Genomic DNA, 16372 nt, shown 5'->3' on the forward strand with positions numbered 1-16372 from the left:
TACACGCGCTTCGCACCACACTCGGTCTTAATGGGGATCATAATATTTTATGTGAAGCATCATTTTTTTATGACTGGAAATGTCTCAGGAACAGTTATCCAATAGGTACTAAGGTTGACATGCACCTAAATAATGTGCTTTGACTGATTTTACATCACTTTAAGTTAAGAGTATGTACATAATGGGAGAGAGAGCACGTAGAAACTTAAATAATCAAATTATTTCTGTCGGACAGATAGTTTGGCTTTATTTTTTGATTTACGTAATATTTGTGTATACTGAAAAATATTTCCAGGTATGGCCCTCTCAAGATTCGCCAAGGCAGTCACCGCGAGGGGAAGGCGATGGTCAGAGTTTCATTTTTCCGCCCGAAAGAAGAGCTTCTTCGTGTTGCCCTTCACCGGCAGGATCTCCATCACCAAGACGATCCTTGGCGCCGCCTGATTCGCACATGCTGCATGATTCTGGAATCGATTCACAGCAGGTAATATTTTATTGACGTATTTCAACTCCAATGTTCATTAATAAAAATTTAGTAAATTAAGTAAATTATGGTCTTATCGTAAATCTCATCGCTGCATATATTATTATTATGTCTCACAGCTAATCGATATTTGACTTGTGGTTATTGTCCAAAATAAGAAGCTAAATCTATCTAGAATCTAAATATAATGTAACTAAAAATCTCCTCCGGCATATATTACAATAACAATATTGGTTGAGCTTTTTAAGTGGACTGTAATTATTTTAAGGGATGATGAGGAGGTCGGATCTAGGGGTGGGGGATGAAACAGAGTGCCAGACACTAACCTTTGTGATGATGTATGATGGCTCCGTGGTCTGGTTTCAACTTTCGCTCGCGCAGTGTTGTTGTTTTGGGTCACCCGGTTCATACACTCACGCACTTTGTCACACAATTTTATGGATTATATGTGAAGGTGTATGAATGATGATGATAGATTATGAATGAGTCTGTATCTATTGAGTCAATCACTTAAGCGACGGAAAGCTATTAGAAGCCCGCTCACGCCCGATGTCGAGATGCAACTGAATGTTCTTTGTAACACCGTTTCTCATGATCCGTAATTGTTTATTGATTGTCTGGTAACAATAATACTGGGGATTAGGAGGTGGGTGAGGAGATAGGGAACGGAATGGGAATATAAATGGCCCAACCAATATTATTAAATACTAATATTTGCCGTCTTAAAAGTAAACGAATTAGTGAACTTTAATGTTGGTTTTTTAAAATGTGGGTGTAATGCCTAATTATTGACAGCACCTGTTGGCTTGTCCATATAAAACAAATTGAGACACGTCGTGGTTAGATTATGACGTACATTTTATTGGTTAACACGATTATGTTAATTGCATGTGATACCTGTATACAGAATAAAATGTAAAACGATGCCTAAATAAAAATAGTATTTAATAAAAACTCTTAACCTTGTTAAACGAACACTTAGCTTTTAAAATGCATTAAAATTTCAAATTTGTAGAGTGAGTTTACCGCATGGTAACGAACGGAATTTATTAAGACGGCATGGAAAAGGTTAAATAATCTTTTTCTCATGTCATCCCCCATTAGAGTTCGGAGTCACCATAAGGTCGATTTCAGATCACGAAGCGTCATAAACCACATAATTCGGAACGTTGGTCCCTTAGAAATGAGTTGGTAAATGCTATTATACTTTTGTCCTCTCATAATTATTTTTTTTATTTATTTATTTATTTATAAAAAAGAGTATTACGGCATTACAGCTTTTGGCCAATGCGCCATAATACATAATACATACAAATATATAAAAATATCTTAATTACAAATAACAACTAATATGACAAGAAAGTGGAAAAGACAGCATGTGTAAATATTAAAGAAATATGATAATATATACAATTATAAATTTATCCTATTTAAAACGTCTACAAACATTATATAATTAATAAAAACCAAATCAACTTTTATGGTGTCATCAAATAAGCTAATTGCACGATACACAGCATCATGAAACATAACATCTGTCCTGCGACGAGGTATCTTGAAGACCGTGGAGCTGCGAGTGATATTGGTGGGAACATGAAAATTAATATTTGCCAGTATATGCGGATTGTAAATGAACCCACGAAGAAGTAAAAAGAAATGCTTTAAAAGAACAATCACTCTTCGGGTAGACAGGGATTGCATTGATAGCATACCCAGAAGAAAACGAGTCGGGAAATTCATTTTATTGTCATTATCATAAGGAAAGAACCCGTATGTTCTTAAGTAGAGAAATCTAAGAAATCTATTGTGGACTCGATCCAGCTTAATTGTGTGCATGAACCTATTAGGACTCCAAATAATGCTGGCATATTCAAGAATACTCAACACAAATGATACGTATAATGTACGTAGCACTCGGACGTTTTCGAATGATTTTGAAACCCTCATAACAAAACCAAGCATTTTGCTAGATCTAGTACTGATGTTAAGAATATGCTGATTGAAAGTGAACTTTGTATCATACAATACTCCCAAATCTTTTATCTCCGTTACCCTACTCAATATTATACCAGACAATGTGTATGGGAACAATAAGGTGTGCCTTGAACGATTGAATGAAATAATATTACATTTGGAGGTAGCGAATTCAAGTTTATTTAAGATAGACCATTGCGAGATAGCATCTAGGTCAGACTGCAACATCGCACAGCATAATGGGGTTTCAATAGTTCGAAAAAGTTTAAGATCATCTGCGAATAGCAAACAAGAAGAATTGGTTATAACTTTGACAATATCATCAAAAAATATTAAAAACAAAATTGGGCCAAGATTTGAACCTTGAGGAACACCAGAGTTTGTTCTAAAAATCCGCGATTCATTCCCATGGTAATCAACAAATTGACGGCGATTTTTCAAATAAGAAGCAAAAAAACATATTATACTATATGACGCGCCAAATGTACAAAGCTTTTGTAATAAAATATCGTGATCAACACGATCAAATGCCTTGGAAATATCTGTGTACACAGAATCAACTTGAATTGACTTATCCATAGAATTTGAAATAAAATTATTATACACTATAAGATTTGTTACTGTGGACCGCCTAAGTCGAAAACCATGCTGCGAATCGGAGAGGCGAGAGTCTATTTGACGGTTGATGTTTATATGTAATATCGATTCAAATAATTTACATGGAGCCGAAAGAACTGCTATTGGCCTATAGTTAGAGATCTCTGATCTAGATCCCTTTTTATGAAGCGGCCTTAGGCGGGTTATTTTCCATGCATCAGGAAAAGTGCTGGATGCTATGATTAAATTAAATATATGTTTAAGCGGAAAGGATATATGTTCGTAACAGCCCTTAACCACATAAGGTGGCAAGCCATCTGGACCAAATGAACTTTTGGGAGACAAATTTGAAAACCCATATTCCATATCTTTCTCTTCAAAAGATGAGATTTGAATATCTTGCGTTGCAGACGAAGGACCAGCAGAATCGGGGTCAAGTAGCGGTTCTATTGAGCTATAAAGTGATTCAAAATGCTTAGCAAATGCATTAGATATAACATGGTTCTCTATAGGATCATTATTCAACGTCATCATGGCATTGTCTTTTGTAGTACTACTGGAACTAAGCGAATGAATATATTTCCAAAAACAATTAGGATCTGAGACAATATTTCGACCAATCGACGTTAGATATGATTTGTGAGCCGAAGAGATGTCACACTTCAATGAGTTTCTAAGACAGGAAAATTTACTATAATCTGCAGTCCGTCTATGTTTTTTCCACAGTGCATGATAATATGCCTTTGACCTTAGATTATAAATAATTTCTGGCGTAAACCACTTAGGATATGAGTACTTCGGCAGATGAACGAGCCGGCGAGGGAAACAGGAGTCCAGACTATTATAAAATTTATTATAAAAAATAGCTAATGCCGTGTTTACATCAATTTGTTCATATAAAGAGGTCCAATCTGTAGTACTCAAAGAATTATACAGCGCTAAAAAATTTCCATTTGAAAAATTCCATTGCGGATTATGCCTATTCAGTGGAGGAATCGACGAATCATTTCTGTGCGATACATGCTTAAAAGATAAAATTGTGCAAGTAGAGGGATGATAGACATCTTCAGGAACGAGAGGCTCATCACACGCGCTGACCACCGTGCAACCAACGTTAGATAGCACCAAATCAAGCGTCCGACCGAGACTATTTTTCACAGAAGAAAATTGTTTTAAATTAAATAAATTATTAAAGCTGGTATAATCAGATTCAATTATACCAGCGGAATACAAATTAAAATCTCCCAAAATAATTAGTTTTTTGTTGGGCAGTACCAAATTTTCTATTATGTGAAAAAAGTCACTGTATGTAGTCGCTGAGCTGCCGGGAGGGAAGTATACAGCGGCCAAGTACAGTGAACAAAAGTTAAAATTAACTTTACACAAATTAAAATCGAAATCATATTCAGTTAAATTTGATCTGGTTGGATATAAAGTTTGTGTGGATAATGCTACCCCATTTCTAATTGCCAGCAAAACGCCCCCACCTCGTCTACCATTTCGACGGTCTGTTCTATGCACAGAATATTCACTTCCGAACAGCTCATTGGCCGATATGGTGTCGTCGAGCCATGTTTCGCTTAGAGCAATTATCGATGGTCGGGCACACAATATACCCTCTTTAAATGTATTTACTTTAGTTTTTAGGCCTCTTACATTTTGATAATAAATCTCGCATGACCGAGGTGCGGAAGTTGTTGAATGATGCTTATTATAAGCGAGTCATGCTGATTTGATACTGCATAGAACTTTTTGATCATTTCCAATTCATATCAAAACATCAACACGTCAATAATCTACTTAATTTAAGTATTGATTTTTTTTAATTTAAATTATAATACTTATTTCCTTATGCAAATCATTTAATATCAGCAATGAACTATTTAATCCTAATTTTTAAATAGATAAAAATTCCTTAATATTTTTTTATTTTAAATTTTGTAAATGCCAGCCAACCACCAAAAGATGGCGACTTTTTTACTCAACTTTCTATCAAGATTCACCTTCCCACTAGATGGATTTTGTGAACATGAAATAATATAAAACTTCGCCGACTCGCTAGGAAAATAAATAAGGAATTGGGGGTTGCATTCCTATGAAATTTCAGCTCCTTCCCTTGGAGATATTTTATATAATTAGGTTACTTTATATCAAAGTATAGTTTAAATAGAAAGTAAAATGTAGAATTAGACTGATTCTTTACGCAGCTGTTCCAATGCTATGAATATCCAATTATTAGTGTCTGTAGACGCGTATCACACTTGACTGAAAGCTTGATTGAGCCTGCGCAATCGACAACGGATCGATATAGGTATACGTCTACTATACTCACCTCAACTCTCCACCACTGCCATCATTCTGATTAAAACATTATGATGAATTATTGGAAACACGCTGTTTTCGAGAGGTTTTATATTTCACTTCGGAAACTTTTGAGATATCAAACTGAAACTTCCTAATTGATACCAATAATGTAGCTGATTAAAGGAAGGCGTACCCCGAAAAGGGGTCTATATAATACATCATGTCAAAAAGTGATTTTATTGACTAAAACGGGTCTATAATATTATCTATATCACATTATTGTAAAGTTTTATTATTTTATCTGCCACAGTTTTTGAGATATAAGCAATACTAAAATGCTTACCGTAGAAGAGGGGTCTATATGATTATTGTATTATCCAAAATAAAAAATAAAAAAAATTGTCAATGATAAAGAGTGCTTTCATGAACATAATTATTATCACAGATATACTCAAAAAGTCCGCATGATCGAATAAAACGTTTTTTTCTTCTCCTAAACAATTTTGTTTTTGCATATAGACCCCTTTTCGGAGGACGCCTTCAGCAAGTTTCATCAATATATTATTATTAGTGCGATGGTTTTTGAGTTATAAATGAATCAACAGAAACCGAGAGTAATATTTTCTTTATATGCATTTTTTTCGACCATGTCCAATCCTAATAAGATCATAATATGGGCCTCCATAGAGTGGAGGTTTTTATTAACCGATTTTTTACGAGAAATGGATGTCAGCCACTTAATCAACCTATTAGGTCCATACTCTGGCTGATATACAAATTGAAAAACAATATGACGTACTTGGCAGACCCAGGATTGTAACCAGAGATCCACGATGCTATAGGCCGATGCTTAAGCCGCTCGGCCATCGTGGGTGATAAATTGCATTTAGGTACATTACCTACTTATAAAATACAGCTATAATCTCATTAAATCTAAAAACTAAAAAGTCACTGTTAATATAATACACGATATAATATAGGTACCTACTACTATACATTATATTATAATCCTTCATAATGACACAGCAATAAGTTTACTTCAAAGTATGTAGTACCTACCTATCTACCTTATAATATTTAGAACTATCGGCAATAACTATTTTGTTACTGTATTAAAACACTTCCTGTAAGCCAAGTAAATTATAACGACAAACTTAACAAGTTTATCCAAGTGAAAGTTCTCACGGATTCACACTTAATGATTTATTAGTCTCTCCGCAATAGTATGGGCCAGACAGTACCTACCAACCTATTTCATCGTAGAAAGTTCTTCAAACTGATGTAAGACATTCTCTACAGGCAAATAATAAGCGAATACGAGCTTTGAATTCAGAGCGATCTCATAAGCTTCCGATCGCTCGTCTGGAAGATATTATAGACACGATCAAAATTACTATTATTATTAATATGAAATTAATATAGTCTTACATAATAGACAGGTAACAATAGAAGTACTAATAAGGTATTACGTTTTTACTATTATTATAATTCAGGTAGGTATTTAGGAGGGATTGATATTTTTTTCATGTAACTAATTTTTAGTGATGAAGACAGCATATTAGTATTTTTTTAATTCATAGTAAAATCCGCAATTTTTTCGTTAAGGAGATTGTAAGAAAAAGTAGTTCACGGTTCTCAATTATTACAAAATAATCAGAAAAGGGTCAATCTTTTTTCTCGAGAAATTTAAAAAAATCTTCAATGATTTAAAGAAAATAGGCAGTAAAAAATTCCTTGGATTTTATTATTAATAACAGTGACAAAACTCCCAGGCTTGAGGAATTTACATATTAGATTATGTAAATATATTTTGACCTCACCGGGCATCGAGCCCGGAGCTTCCGGATAGAAGAAAATCTCACGGATTCTTGAAATTCCCAATAAATCAGTAAACCAATCTCGAATTCTCGAGAAAACAAAATGTTCTTGAATTCAAATGAATTTAAGTTTTGTATTATTTCATTTGTACCATTGATACCATTAAAATGGAATAGTCGATAGTACTAATAATACCGTCTATTAAGAATTGCTTCGTAATTGTAAAGACTTTTCGACTAATAATCTAAATTATTATTTCAGGCATCTCCGTCAGCATGCGGACTACCAGGGATGAGCACGATGATAATCATCAACGGTGGAAGCGGCGGAGGAAGCCTCGGAAGTCCAGCCGGCGCGCGGAGACCATCAGCATCCCTTCTTCACCCCGACCACGCGAGACTGTTACGCCAACCAGCCCACACCTCCGCAGAGGACGTCCGAGACCTATCGCCATCGTCTTCAACGACATCGTCTCTGACTTCAGTCGCTGCACCAACGAGACATAGCGAGCAATGGCAGGCCCACAACGACAGAAGAAGAAGCTCAACTATGACAGCGAGATATTCACTCTTCGACGCTTTAGACTTAGAATACGCCCTATTACGTGCGGCTGCTAGAGGAAGCGTAGGTCCTTACTCTCTGTCAGAATCCTTACACAAGCTGACGTTTACCCAAAGCTTAGCCTTTCCAGCGTTAGCAAGAGGGTTAGCTGGTAAACGAGCTAGAGCACCGACTGGTCAAAGCACCAGGCCTCCGGAGCATGGCGAATCTGGACTTAACGCCTTTGCTAAGGTTATCACGACGCTGGTGCTGGTTTTGGTTAGTGTTTTGGTGTTTTGTGTCGTGTATAAGTTCGTGAGGACGTGAGGGTTGCTATTGGCGCCGACGGATAGCTTTCCGCCGCCGTCACCAGAGCCCTGAAGTTGATTGTTTCACTTTTGGACTGTGGGTAAAATACAATATGACCAGTTTTTCACGATAGGTATTATTAATAGGAAAGCTAGAGATATAAAAATTGGCTCATTGTAATCGCCACTTGAAAAAATTGTTATGCGTGTTTCGTTCTACAAAAATGAATGTATGTAATTGTAATTGTATTAAAAATATATTTAACATTGTATCATAAATTCAAAACTTTTTTAAACAATATAACCTACATCATAGTCTTGATTATATCACGCTACTCAAGAAAACGATTTTTTTTTTCGTGATTAAAACAGAAGATATCGTTGAGATTATTAACTACTTATATTTTTTTCTGTAAACATCTCCAGTATACAAGTTAAAATTACAAAGTTCACTGATTTTCGGTCTGATGAGAAAATCGTGAGCATCTTCTGCATATTGACAGAGTTTTCATACGAATGAACGATAACGTGATAACAATGAAAGCTACCTTATATTTATAATATTCACTATTTTAGGCTTTAACATTTCTGATTATGATTGATTGTTTAATAAAAATATTCACCATCTAGGTACATAACAATATTATTATAACACTAAAATTAGAAATTAAAACAAAAAACGATCATTTTTCTTCGCGTCAATTTCTACCACTTCAAAAGGGTAAAGTGCGGATAGATGTCCTAAGAGGATAGATGCCTCACCTTGAATAACTAGTCAACTTATTTACAGTCGACGGTGACGTTACTTTTGACTAATTATTGTTAAAACCGTGCTATGGTATTTTTTATAACCTATGTAGATACTTACTTTTGCTTTTATGTTAGTAATATTTAGATCATTTTAAACTAAATTTTGCATGGAAAACACATCCTTTATCAGCAAAATTAAAATTAAATCAAAGACGAGGAAACATTTTTTGTAAAAAATGTTAACATTTAGATTTTAGTAGTTTCAGGGCTGTATAATAGACCTAAAGATTAGGTATTGAATCGCTGGGGATTAAAGGTGTACAAGTGACATAATATTAGTAAAAAATTAGCTGTTTTCTCATCACCATACTTATAAAGTTCTTTTATTTTCTTAACTGTCAATTCATGGTGGAACTGCATTGTTGTGTTGTTTAATTTAATAAAACGCAATTTTTTGTAGTACTTATTCCACTTTTAATCAATAAGTTAGAGGCGGACGAAACCGGTCCTAATTTATTGATTAAAAGTGGAATAAGCACTACAAAAAAATGCGTTCTATTAAATTAAACAACAATACTTATAAATGCGCGAAGAAGGGTTCAACCAAAACACAATTAATCGTAAAGAAATATCAATCTTTTTTCTTTGAGTAGGTAATATTATAAGTTTTAATGGATCATTTGCGAATAAATACCTCATTTACAGAATGATGAAAACAGCTATGTAGAATAATTTATAATCGCATATTATTATCTACAAAGTCGATTTACTCAACCTGATTACCAATGCACTTGGATCAGTTTAATCGTCAGCATACATTAGTATTCAATTAAAAAATACTTAGGTATAAATTTTATTAATATTTATTTTTTTACTGTGGTGTATTATTTTTTTATAATTTAATGTATGAATAAATCACTTACTAAGTTAACCATAAAGTAATTTGACAACTTATTACCACCTACTGATATAAAGCTTTTGATTATTGGGAAGAAGGGTGTTAGTGCTACTACGAACATCTAGTGATGGAATTACGAAACATTCAATATTGCACATGAAACATTGTGAATTGATTAATACGTATTGACTGAATATAAATTGACTTGGAATGTTTTTTTAATAAAATAAAAAATACACTAAAACTATGAATCTATTGAAGTAAATCAAACTCAGTTTCAAATGATAACAATAATCATGCAAAAATAACTAATTACTAATATTCTACACTATAACTCGACTATAATAATAAGCGTTAAGTTTTTGAAGTTCGGTTGGGTTCACCTAGGGATTGCAATACGGAATGAATAAATCAATACCGGTATTATTTCTTATTGAATACCGGTATTCGTCAAAACATATTATAGTAAGAAAAGGTTATTTATCAATAAATATAGCTATTAAAATCTATTGAAAACACTATTTTATAACAACCTAAAGAACCTACCTTATTGACCTTTATAAATATGTATGGATAATAATATTTTAGAACTACTAATTTTTACAAAATATCCTATAAGTCCAGATATAGGAAAATCACTATCAAATTCAACGTTTTTTGGATGCACTACCAACGTTTGATCAATAGTTATAGAATAATTGGAAATATTTGCCATGAATGTTTTCTTTTTCTAAATATGTTAATAATTCATCGCGACAATTCAATAAGTATATTAGAGGGATTTTGTTTTATTTTTATTTAACTTTTGTTGGTTGCAGTCAATATATTTGCGGTTTGGCATCATAAATCTTTACATTCAATTTAATATAAGTACAGTACTTATAGTAAGTAATGGAAATAAACTAAATTAATTTTCAAAAAACATTAATGTGTATGCTTTCTTAATACCGAAAATACCGGTATTTTGGATTTTTAAAACCGGTATTTCGGTATCGATAAATAATTGAATACCGGTATTGCAATCCCTAGGTTCACCTGTTTTCGGTCAGTTACGAGTCCAGATAAGTGGGGAATAGCCTGTATTACACGTAGTAAAATGTTTATTAATAATTATTGTTAAAATTACTTTCAACGTGAAATTTGAAATAACTTTTTGTATGGTATAAAATTCATAAATTTTGCAAAAATTGTCTATCCAAATTTTTTTACACTCAGAGTATTGTTGCCTTTCGGAGTATTAAATAATGTATTTTCTATCAAATCAATCGATTCTTTACCTTGCCGCACTATTCCCTGAACAGTGTCAATAGGTTGCTTCAATTGGCAATTTGACAACAGTATTTTTCAAAATATGCTGTTTTTTTCATCTCATTAAAAACAATTCCTCGAATTTGGTAATATGGAGCATTTATTTATTATAAAACTGTAATTAATATACTATTGTATCATGTAAAACAGACTTTTCACAGACAGACACCGATGACAACACAACTTAGTTCAGGGATTTACCAAACATCCATGTCTACTTGATACGCATGGAAACACTTCACTATAGACGCACATTCGTATAACAGTTTACTTTAAAATCTATGTAATGTACTTTAAAAAAATATAAAAATATTATTGAACATACATAATTTCAAATATATATATATACCCACTAGCAAAAATCTTTTAAAAAAAAAATACGACACCGAACGCTACTTGAACCTTTAACCACTGGATTCACACCAATTTGCTTTTCAAATTAACCTACAGGCATCCTACTTAATTACGATAAATTTAACCAGTAGTTCTTACATGAAATGCTTATAAAAAAATCTAGTAGGTACCTACCTATCATATCAGATAATATGATATCAGATATTTTCAAATTATGTAAGTATGTTCAATATATTATAGAATGTTACATTTTCAAATATTGTGAATTATTCGTTGAATAAAATAAATATTTATTGTTATTTTTAATGTTTTTAGATATTAGGTACTTACGTATTGATTAAATATAACACTAATTTTATTATTTTCAGTAAACTGTACTTATGTTTTGCATTACGTTCAGAAGATGTCTCCTTTGTTAAAATACCATGCAATTTCACCGTCTACCTATCGAATAGTATGTCAGTGTTCATGTGTCACATTTAGGGGCTGTTTAATGATATCCTCATGGTGAAATCACACAGGGGCATTCCCTGTTTTATAAAAATAATCTTTATATTATGATCTAACATAACTGTAAAAAACTGTATATTATTATTGTATTAAGTATTAAATATCTACACCTAAATAATAATGCTTTACACCTAATATTACTCTTCTGCTCTTGTAAACTGCTTTGATAATAAAAAATGATGTATGATAATAAATATTATAAAATAAACAATGCTAAATTTCTTGATACTTTATGTAAAAATAAAATAATTATAAATTTATAATTAGGTAAGTACAGCGAAGCAAAAAAAAAGTATTTTTCGAAGTCAGATTTTGACGAGCTCATTTGATATTTGGCTGTTCATTAGAAAAAAAATATATTACATTTTTTTTTGCAAATCGATATTAAATAATTATGAATATTTTTTTTGTATAAAGTTACTCACCCGAGTAAAGCACACTATACTAAAATTGTGTTTCAATAGAAACAATGCTTCATTTGATGTTAGTTGTAAACGTTTATATAATAAAGTGATATATTCAAAATAGATCATAACTGTAATTGTAAATTAGAAATAAGCCTAATGAACAAATTGTTTACAAAGTTATAAATAAAATTTTAAAAAATAATGTACTTATCTACTACAATGAGCTTTCGACAGCACTTACCTACTTATAGGCCTACGAATTTTCTTTCTTCCACTATAAAGAATAACTCTCAATTAAAATTACGATGCAACCAATACTAATTAACTTTATCATTCAATTTTATACTATTAAATATTAATTATTTATTTTCAATCTATTATATTATAATTATTATTGTGTTAGTTGATATCTGTGTTCAATGACATCTGTCTTTTAAATTTGTAGTTAAATTCATATTGTAAAAATATTATTAAACATAGATGGCAGTGTTGCAACTCATTGCTAAAGTGATTATCAATAAAATTTTATTAGTGGTGTAGTGTGAAATAAAATAGTGTTGAGTTGCAATTATTTATCACAATCAACTCCTCCCGCCTTTTTTCTTCTTTGTACATTTTAATGAATAACAGTTATTAATAGGCATCCTGTACTTTCTACATAGAAATAAGAATCATTAACTTATTTTATACCTATGGCTCTTCTGAACTAAGCCGCATTTTTTGTGTTTCCGGTACATTTTAAAAGTATTCAGATTCTACATGTATTGGTATAATAGACAAATAAACTAAAATCAATATTTTTCATATAAAATTGCCTTTGCACAATTTAATGACTCGGGGGCCTGAGGCACTGACTGATTTGACCTCAAGACGAAAAAATAAAACGCATAAAATCCAACATACCTAGTAAGGCTACGCGACTGTTTGAGTGGTTATGTTATAAGCTCCTTTGATGTCAGTTGCACGGTTGCTTTGTGTAATATGTTATAAGTACTCAATTTGTGAGAAATGAGCATCTTTTAAAATTTTTGATATATTCAATTTAATAATCATTTGACTGGTTTGAACTGTTTCGAGGCCCCCTTTTATCGATTGCTTCATCTGCGTCAAAGAAAATCGCCACTGGAAGTCAATAATAAAACGTTGATAATAAGTTATACACAAAATGTGGGCTAGTTCTGAAACACTTGAGAGTTTTTTAGACTCTCAGAATAACTGATGAAAAAGGAAAATGATGCTATTGTATATTGTGTTCGATATCATCGTCATTAAGAGCATGACAACCCGGGATGGGTATTGACTTCATCCGAAGACGCTCTTCACATATCACTATTCATAGTGGCCGACATTAACCAACGAATATCTTCCTTCCGAAACTTCCTTCCTTCCTTCTGAAACCTGACAAAGTCAAGTACAGTCTTCCTATGTTAATTGATTGAACATTTATTTTATTGTATACATGTTATTCAAATTTTCTGTGACATAATATTATGTTGTATGAGAAGTGTTCGAAAACATTCCGCAGTGCATAAAAAAGTACACTCTGGCCACACTACACCACTGACTATAAACTTCAATAAATTCCATTTTCATTTAAACACATCTTATAAATATTTTAATAAAAGCACAACGTCATAATATAAGTATGAAAATAAAATTATCCTCACATACTTACTTCAAATAATAATATTATGAAAAAATATAAACTTTTTTTAATGTATGTATTTGATATTGAAATTAATAAAGATTTGATGTGTGTAAATGCATTATTATGTATGTTGTGTATGCTATGTTTAAGTTACTGATAATAATTCGTTGACTCTGTAATTTTTAATACTTATTATAATATAAAATTGAATGTTGAATGTCATCTGATTTCATTTTCAAATACCGGCCTAATATGATATTAATTGAAATTTTTAAAATTATCATATTATTCTTTCTTATTTCGATTCATGATATTTGTAATATTAAATATTGTAAATATGTATTCGGTAATTCTAAAATATTGATTATCTAAAATCTATTTTTTTTATTGTCGCCTTCATAAATAATAACCATTTAAAGAATTCAAGGTATTTATAAAATAATGTTATGAATATTTTTAATATAAAGGTATGTATTTTAATTTGACAATAAAATAATTTTCAATTGGATTATGTGATATTTTATTTATCTCCTAAATGACAATTACCATCTATCGACAGAATGCCAAGCATGCAATTTAACAGTAGTAATATTATTGTGTTATATATTTTAATTTATCAGTAAGTATATAAATTTAAAGATAAACTTAGGGGGATTCCTATATGCCAATAGAGAATCTAGCGAAAAAATACGAAGCTTGTAATTTAAGATTTTTTTTTTGATAATATATTACCATTTCAACTGTATTAATTAAGGCGAAGTCTTCACTGAACCTTTTTTAAAGAGGCACCTAGCGGAAAAATACGAAGCTTGCAATTTAAGACATTTTTTTGATAATTTACAATTTCAACTGTATTAATGAATAAATATGTAGGTAAGGGAGTGTGATGATGGGTAGGTTACGAATGAACAGAAAGGTTTTGATGCGTGATAAAGTAGCCCAAATTTATTATCCCTTAACAAACAAAAAATACAAGTTCAATTACAGATCATACAACGAGAAGTTTACAAATAATATTTACGAAGAATTGTGTTTGCAATGAAAATTATTTAACGTCGACGCGAGAAGCGTGTAATTACTTTGAACGATTTGAAGGTACTAGATACTGTTGTATTGCGACATTGGTTCTTATAGCAAAAGTAGACAAAGGAATATCAGAAACGGCGTGGTTGACTGACCGTTGTTTGTTCCCACACCGTGGATTATTTCTTAGAAATTTGTCTGCGAAATTTGACTATGACACAAATGTTATCAACTTAATAATGGATTTCTCACTACAATGTAGCAGAAATGCACCATTTACTTGTTAATTCTTGTAATACAACAGATGAAACTTGACACGTAAACATTCCTTCGGACTACGGGAGATGTTTATTCAGCTCATACACCGTAATGGTATAATGTGCTGTGAAATGAGAGACGGTGTATTATTACATCATATATGTAATAATACACCGTCTCTCATTTCGCCTAATCGACTTGCTGGTCTAGCTGAGTTGTTTACTGGAAATGGATTGGGAATATATTACTGCAAAGTAATTTGATATTGTTATAAACAATTGATATTCCATCGCTAATTATTCTGCAGCTACAAATATGTATCTGAAAACATTAAAAAGAAAAATATTTTCTATATAAATAAAAGGGATTTCAAGTTATACACATTTATATTTTTTATAAAAATCGAAAAACATCGATGTTTTTTAAAATAGATATAAAAAATATTAAAACTATGAATTAGTCAAAAATCTCTCAGGTGATGCTTAGAAAACTTAATAAACTAAATTTTAATAATAAATATGACCATAAAATATATGTAATAATAGGGTGCGGTCCGATTCAACAAATTCACATTTTATTACATTTTTTACAATTGTAAGTTTATCTTTGACTAAAAATAAAAAATATTTTTCTTTTTAATGTTTTCAGATACATATTTATTCATTAATACTGTTGAAATTCTAAATTATCCAAAAAATGTCTCAAATTGGAAGCTTCGTTTTTTTCCGCTATGTGCCTCTTTATTAAAGGGTCATTGAAGACTTCGCCTTAAGGGGGAGAGGCAGGCCAGCAGAGAACCTGGCGGAAAAAAACGAAGCTTGCAATTTGAGATTTTTTTTTGATAATTTACAATTTCAACTATATTAATTAATAAATATGTATCTGAAAACATTAAAAAGATTTTTTTTTGTTTAAATTTAAAGATAAAAAACTTGTAATTGTAAAAAAATGTAATACAATGTGAATTCGTTGCAGGGTCACATTTTATTATTATATTATATTTTATGGTCATATTTATTATTAAAATTTAGTTTATAGAGTTTTAGATTTTTGTCGTATTCATCGTTTTCCCAATATTGTATTCGTATTTCCCAATATTTTCACAATATTGAAGCTTGATTGTGACAAGTTGGAACTATTGCATGAAAATTCAGAAGCCGTTAAACCTTTTTGATCCTTGCATGCAGTCTT

This window comes from Rhyacophila brunnea, unplaced genomic scaffold (genome assembly GCF_057557595.1).
Source record: "Rhyacophila brunnea isolate RB1 unplaced genomic scaffold, BYU_Rbru_1.0 scaffold_5, whole genome shotgun sequence".
NCBI classification, from domain to species: Eukaryota; Metazoa; Arthropoda; class Insecta; order Trichoptera; family Rhyacophilidae; genus Rhyacophila; species Rhyacophila brunnea.